This window comes from Argiope bruennichi, chromosome 2 (assembly GCF_947563725.1).
Source record: "Argiope bruennichi chromosome 2, qqArgBrue1.1, whole genome shotgun sequence".
NCBI classification, from domain to species: Eukaryota; Metazoa; Arthropoda; class Arachnida; order Araneae; family Araneidae; genus Argiope; species Argiope bruennichi.
The window spans coordinates 23,768,243-23,776,069 of NC_079152.1; the positions used below are offsets into that span (position 1 = coordinate 23,768,243).

Here is a 7,827-nt window from a genome sequence, read left to right on the forward strand (position 1 = left end):
TGATAATATGCTTTGATATTATGGTGGAAGCACATTAAAATTCTGTTTTAATAAAACTTTTAAAATCTGTTCTTGGTGAATCTCTCGATACCCAAGAAGCAACTTCCTGCCAAATTTCCCTAATGATTTAAGCTGCTCATTGTTCAACCAGTTAAGACAAAAGAGAGATTTCAAAGAGGGGGGGGGGTCTATCAGAGTTATAGATTAAAAAATAAATAAACGATCCTATCTAATCTAAACCCTCAAGAATAGAAAAAATGTTTTGTATTTCTTTAAAAAGTTTAGGTACCTGATCTAGCAATTTTTTTAAATAAAAACTAAAATTTGACAAGATTGATCTAACAAATAATAATTTTCAAATGATGGAGGGCTTCATTTAAAAAAAAAGCAAAAGAAATTATAATAATTGAAAACACGTTTCAAATTAAAATTTCATCACACTGTATTTCATGTAAATGACTAACATAATTACATACTGCCTTAAATTATAATATAGTGCAGTAAAATCTCTTTAATAGGTCATCAAGGGATTACTTCAAAACAACATAATAATGAGAAGGATGATCGAATGTGTAATATATTAAAGAAACTTCACATTGTATTTTTAGAGCAGCTTCTCCCATTTTCAATACATCAATTTATTTGGTGTACCAAATTCATCTTACTGTATTCTTATTTTCCATTGATCAGACCACTTTGCATATTCTTGTTAAATAGCATATAAAAAGATAACATATATTTAACAGACTTAACTAAAATGTAATGTAAAAATTAAAATTTAAACTTGTTTGAAATGCATTTTTACTGCACCTTTGATAACTATTCCCATATTTCAATAAATGACAATGCATTTTTGAAAAAAGAGGAAGAGAGGGAAGAAAATGCCATTCACCATTATCTTAAATGTATTAGCACCTCTGAATTCCTTATCTTCTTTGTTCATCCAGTAAACAAAATTTCAAGCTATGCTTTCTATTTATCATATTCAATATCTAGGAAAACAAATAAGATTTCTTTCCACTTCTCGAGAAAATTAAGCATTTTTTTAAAATGCTTAAAAATTGCTTTCAAGAATAAACATTTTTTACGATGCTAAGCACCTTGATTAAATGTTTTTATAAGTTTTATGAGAAAAGTTTCTCAATTTTCCCTCATTCAGTTTCACTGAAATTCCTTTGATAACTAAGAATTAAATTACCTGGCTTTCAAATTTTCAAGAAATATTCTTTTTCTTTACATTTTATTGACCAACCTTCAACTATAATCATTAATTGTAATAAAAAAGATAATGGGATTATGCACCCTGGAACATTTTTTTAAAGTATTTTAATTAAGCTAAGCATTACCATTTATACATCATAATTTCCAATAATATTATTGCACAAAACAGAATGTTACATCTTAAAATCTGAAATGTAGTCTCTTTAATGACACCAATTTAGTTGTCTGGAAAGTTTTTAATAACTTTTTGACAATTTTTCATATATATATATATATATATGCATAATTTTAACAGTTATGTTAAGGAACTTGATTTCATTAGGATGGTTTATATGAATGAACAGAGCAGTTGCAACACTATGAAAATAAAATGGTTTAACATCAATGATGATTTATTGTTTGGAACAATGTCATACTGAATAAGAATTGATGTATAAAAGTCTTAATTGAAAGAGAATGCAATCATTATTCCTAGCAAACTAGTTCGTCAGCAGAGGTGGCTAGCAAGTTAAAGTTAGAGTGAACTAAAAATTTGAATAATTTTAAGAAAATGTTGTAGCTATTTTGGCTTTTTTAATGCAATATTTTGTGTGAATTTAATATTATCAGAATGCTTAGCATTGCACCACATGTTCTGCTATTTTATTCAGTGTCTGTTTACAAAAAGAAAATTAAATCATCTCCACAAACTTCCATATAAAAACACATGCATTTTTTAAAGAATTCTTTTAGAAATTTGATGATTTTGAAGTATTTTTTTCTTTTACTTACTAAAGTTTATTTATATAATGTAGAACTTTATATATTTTGCAACACATATTTCTACCCACTGTACAGGTCAGTATTATAGAAGATAAACTATAAATAAGTATTAAAGAATAGCTGGACTCCCAATTTATAGTGATTATGGGAGGGAGGATAAATGAAGATTGGAAAAAAAAGGGGGGATTACAATCATCATTATGATAGGGGTTTTGTTTACATTATAAGATTATTGTGCAAGGGAGAATCTGTGTTTGAAGGTTTACTTGATCATATATTCCTTGTAACTATCATCATGTGATTTTAATTGATAATCACAAGTTGCATAAGAAAAGACTAATTAGAATTTATGGTTAAAAAGATTACATTCTACTATACAACAGTTAGTTAGTAGATGGTTAGTTAGCCTTTAGATGGCTGATGAGAAATTTTTTCAGAGGTTCAAGAGCTAAAAATGTACAAAATTATTAAGTCATGCAACACACTTTAAAAGAAAGAAGTCAAAAGCGCACTGAATGATGAAAGAAGAAAACCGACAAATATTAAGATAGAGTATGAATTGTATCCTGAAACATATTCTTTTGCATTGATTTAAAGTTCAAATAATAATATAAAACATTTTTTTTAAATGAATGTTTTGTGTTATACAGCATTCAGTGCAAGCACAAAATTAAATAACGAGTTCTAAAAGTATCAGTTCTTTCAAAAGTTTTATTTTGAAACTTGTCAAATGTTTCACAATCAATGGATTGATTCCAAACCATAATTAATAAAGAAGTAATCATACACAACTGTCAACAGAAAAAAAAAAAATTAAGCATCCTTCTTAGCAGTAAAAAAGCTCTAAGTTTATTTTTTTAACGATCTTACATGAATTTATGTACAAGAAAAATGGATATTTTTTACAACACAGCATCTTTTGTTAAGAAAATCCCAATTATGACCTGAAAAAGAAGTATGTACATATACAATAAATACAACATTTTAATTAGTATCATTTTAAATACTATTACTCTTCTACATATTAATAGAAAAAATATTTAGCTGGAAAAAAAAAAAAAAAAAAAAAAGGATGTTTAATTGCTATGGTTATTATTTTTTAGAAACCAGAACTTTTGCCAGAATGAAATAAACATTATGAGGTAATTTTCTTGATAAATCACATCTGAAGATAAAAAATAATAAATGCACAAAATTTATGCAAAAAGAAAAATACTACTAGTTTACCAATAAAAAATTTATATTAAAGGATAACAATTAAGAGATTCTAACTATTACTTTATTTCTAAACACACAATTCTAAAGTCATGAAAATGTTTTTAAACATTCATTTGGTACATACATCTATTAAAAATCAATATCACTTCTTTCCAGATTTCTTAATTCCACCAACTCCTGCAACAGATAAAAAAAAAAAAAAAAAAAAAAAAAATGTAGCATGCATTTGTCAATATATTTTAATTTTTATTGTTAAAAGAAATGAAATGTTCAAAAAAGAAGGGAGAAACTATGCAACAAACATTGCATTACCTTACTACAGTGATTATGTTTCATAAACAAAAATTAATCAGAAATGTCTGGATTATTTCACCCATTTTCATTAAACCTCAGAATATTTCTTCGTGGATGTATAACTTTTAAGAAAAACAAATACTTGCAAAAGATTAAACATTTACCTAAGGGACCACCTTTAGCAGCTTTTTCTCTTGCTTCTCTTAAGGCCTTTTCTTGTTCCTTCTGTTTTTGCTTAAAATCTGCATCGTCCTATTTCATTAAAAGGGAATAACATACATATACTAATATTTATAGTTTCTGGTACAAATGTTCATTAGTATATTGTAAAATATATATAACAAATATAAAATTAATTTTTGGGGGAAAATCCTTACTATAATTAAAGCAAATATTAATAGGTATTTAATATTAACTGCATGTCTTTGGCAAATATAATCAGTGCATTTACATGATATCTTTAGTCATTTTTTTCGGTAATTAATCACCAGCATGTGAATAATATAATATATATACCAATTATGATTGAAATAATTAAATGATTTTTTTTTTTGAAACAAACAAATAAGAATCGACAAGGCTGGGATGTAAAGAGCAAATTTATTCCTGTACTAACTCATTATATTTAGTAATTTTATTTGCAGTCTTATAAAACTACGATCCAACATATTCCGGAATGGCTATCATCATAAGACTGACAAAACTGCTACGAAATTGACAATGCCATGTTCTAAATGAGTTTTTTTAATTGTTTATTTTAACAGAAAAGAATAACAACATTCATAAATGGTCAGATTATACATACAAAAAAATTTATCACTTCTTATTTGTGAAGTTTAATCAAGGCATTTTTGGAACATTTAACGATAAAAATATTTAATAAAATCAATTTTTTAATACATAAGCAAAACTTATTATTTTAAGTAAAATACGATTGTATATTTTATGAAGAAATGAAGATGCTTTAATAAATCAGTTTTTCATATATCATGGAAACAAATTTATATTAAAATATATTTTTTGAATCCAGTGCTAGCCAATATATTGCCATGTTTTAAGAAAGCTCATTAAATGAAGAAACTTATTAAATAAATTGCTTTAAAATATTTTAGGTTAAATAAAAGTGAAAAAGCATTTTTATCTTAATTTTAACAGTGGTAAAATAACATGACTCAACGACTCAAAAAAATGATATTGCTTAGAATTTCATTATAATAAAAATTGCTATAAATTATGTCCAAAAATAATTTTTCTAAAATTACCACTAAAGAAAAAAAAAAAAAAAAATGCATTTAGTGAAGCAAAATTTTTATTATTGAAAAGCCAATTTTTTAAAAAACCTTCATGACAATGTAAAAGTAATTTTTGTGTGGTAAATGCTTTGTTATTATGATGAAAACATGTTAAAATTTGTTTTTATTTTGTAATTAAACTTCAAATTAATATTTTGAAAAATCCATTCTAACAATAGCTAAAAAAAATAACTTCCCAAATTCCATGCTTTTAACTCAGTTATCAGTTTTTATAAGAGATTTCACCGCAAAAAAAATTCCTATACGAGTTATAAAAAATAAAAAACAAACAAAAATTGCTAAATGATAGAATCTAAAGCCAAATAAATAAATAAAACAAAATATAAAAGTTTTCAATTTTTAAAAAAAATTTAAGTACCAGATACAGCAGGTCTCCCCGTCCCAGTAAAAACTAAAGTTTGGCGAGATTGGTCCAACAAATAATTTTTAAATGGGCGAGATTTTAAAAATTCCGAGAAAGAAATCACAGTCACTGAAAATGTATGGCTTCAAACTAAAAGTTCATCGTATTAAACTAACTAATGTAATTACATAGGAAGGAATGAGGTTTGATTTCCGGCGTATGCTCCTGAACGGATTCTTAGCTTGTGCCGGGTTAACAAAAATCTAAACTCGAAATGAATTACAATTCAATACAGTAAAATCCATTTAATATGTAGTTCAATGGATTGACCAAACGACATAATAAAAATATGACTGAATGTGTAACATACTATAAAGAGGCTTTTCTGTAAATTTTTTTAAGCAGATCCTCCTACATTTGGCACACTTAATTCATCCAGCTGTATTCTTATTTTCTGTTGATCGAGCCAATTTGCATATTCTTCTTTAACAATACATAAAAGGTTAAAAATTTACTTACCAGACAAATTCTTCAACATTTAAAACATTAAAAATTGAAGTTTTAATATTTTCCGAATCGCAAAAAAATATGGCACAGTATTTATTTCATACTGCCATTTTTTTATAACTATTCTATTTCAACAAACCGCAATCTACATTGTTGCAATTAGAATACAAAAAAGAAATATGTAAAAAAAATGATCTTAATATGTATTCAAATCCTCGATTCATTCTCTGAATTCTTACAATTTGTTGGTTTTCTTTCTTGAAACAAACATCCAGCAAATAAAAATTCCACCCATGCTTTCAAATTACTATATTCAATATATGGGAAAGCAAAACAAAGTTTTCTTTGCATTTCATGAGAAAATTGAGCACCTTTTCTTAAAATTAAGCACTTTTAATGTGTTTAAAAATGGTTTTAAAATTTAAGTACTTTTTATTATGCAATGCATGCTGTGAAAAGCAACTTTTAACTCTATTCTAAACGGCTTTTTATTTTAATAAGCATTAGCTAGAAATAACAAGATCATATACAAAAGAGTTCAAATTCAAAATGAACTGAAGCATTTTACACATTTTTAGCCTAAAGTTTCTTTATCAGGAATGAAAAATTAGACAACTTTCAATGTATTCTATAAAAGCAAATAATTATTTATATAATTACAAGTTTTACTTTATTTTTCATGTTTATCATTCATTTAAATGATTTGTTTAAATTGAAAAATGATTTCTTTCTAAATTTTCAAAACAAAGAGGAAATATATATTAGTTTTATAGAAATTAGTATATATACATAAATTAGCACTAATATAATATAAATTAGTTTTAAAATGTAAATTGTATTTGAAGACAAAAATCTTCATAAAAAAAAAACCAGAAAGTAGTTTAGCCAATATATAATGAAGGCATTTCTTCTGCCACATAGTGAAAAATATAATTTCACCAAAATGAATTTATTTTGACTATTCATGTAATTTTCATCTGGAAACTCAGCTTTTAAAGAGGATAAGTAATCATAGATTATTAAAGAAATCTGCAAATAAATATGAATTCGGATTTTAGAATAATTTTGCAAGCTAAAATCAGATGTCTTAATTTAGAGTAAATGATGAATAGTCAACTTCTGATAAATCTATTTCATTAGCAAGATCAAGAAATATTTCGAATTATTATAAAATCTTACATCACATTCTGCTTTGTCTTTCTTTGGGGCCTTCAAAGGCTTCTTCTTACCACCTATATAAAATAAATCAAAATATTTTATGTTAAAATGTTTTCTAAGCAGGAAGAAAAAAAAAATTATTTTATATAAAAAAAAAAGAGAACCCTGATATAACATATTCTACTAATATGTGAAATAAAACAAGCCTCTAAACAATTATATGACACTTTTTTTTTTTATGTCAGAACTAAATTTGTCTAATCGCAGAGAAAAACTGCTGAATATCATACAGAATATTTAAGTCGATTATAATGCGAGAATACAGAAACACACAATATTTCATGTAGTCAATAATTCTCTGCAGACCTCATAAACGAAATCTTTGCAATAGAAAATATAGCATATGCCTTTAAGTTAAAAAGATATATGGTGATGATTGATCCTTATTTACTACGCAAAAGATTCAGGAACAAAGATATCAAGCCAAAGAAAGAACTAAATCAAATAAGAAATCTGATTAGAGAAAACTAAATGAATTAATTACAGAAAACAACAGATGCACATAAAAAAATATACCAATATTTAGAGAAATATTTAACCGATATTATATTTTCAATCTTTACAAAAACCAGAAAATGTATACCTTGTCTTCCTGACATGTTTTTTGAAGAGAATAAAATTAAATTTATTTACAGAAAAATCTTTACTGCGTATTTAAAGATTTTTAATTTGATTCTATAACTGAATTAACCGTCCGAATGCTTTTTCACAGCTCTTGCCGCGTGAACGAAGAATTTTTCCTGTAACCGCCAGGTATTTATATTTTACATTGTTGCCCAGTGTCACATTTATATCGTTTCTGATCTACATTACTTTGGAAGAAAACAACAACACAGATACACATGTTTAAATAGAGATTTAATTAATTTACGTAGTGAAATTAGCTGAACAATTTTAAATAATAATAAATGAATAATGCATATCGTGCTTGTTTTTAATGCTTATGGAAGA

The 7,827-nt window shown here is 25.6% G+C and overlaps 1 long non-coding RNA gene across 1 annotated transcript; it reads right to left on the bottom strand.

Moving 5' to 3' along the window:
- Nucleotides 1-2,676: 2,676 nt before the first annotated feature.
- On the bottom strand, nucleotides 2,677-7,623 carry LOC129961986 (uncharacterized). Its single transcript, XR_008783862.1, has 5 exons — nucleotides 7,460-7,623; nucleotides 6,838-6,890; nucleotides 3,660-3,747; nucleotides 3,326-3,378; nucleotides 2,677-2,927 (listed from the first exon to the last, which is right to left on the bottom strand). It is a non-coding gene; the product is annotated as an uncharacterized LOC129961986 (long non-coding RNA).
- Nucleotides 7,624-7,827: the final 204 nt, after the last annotated feature.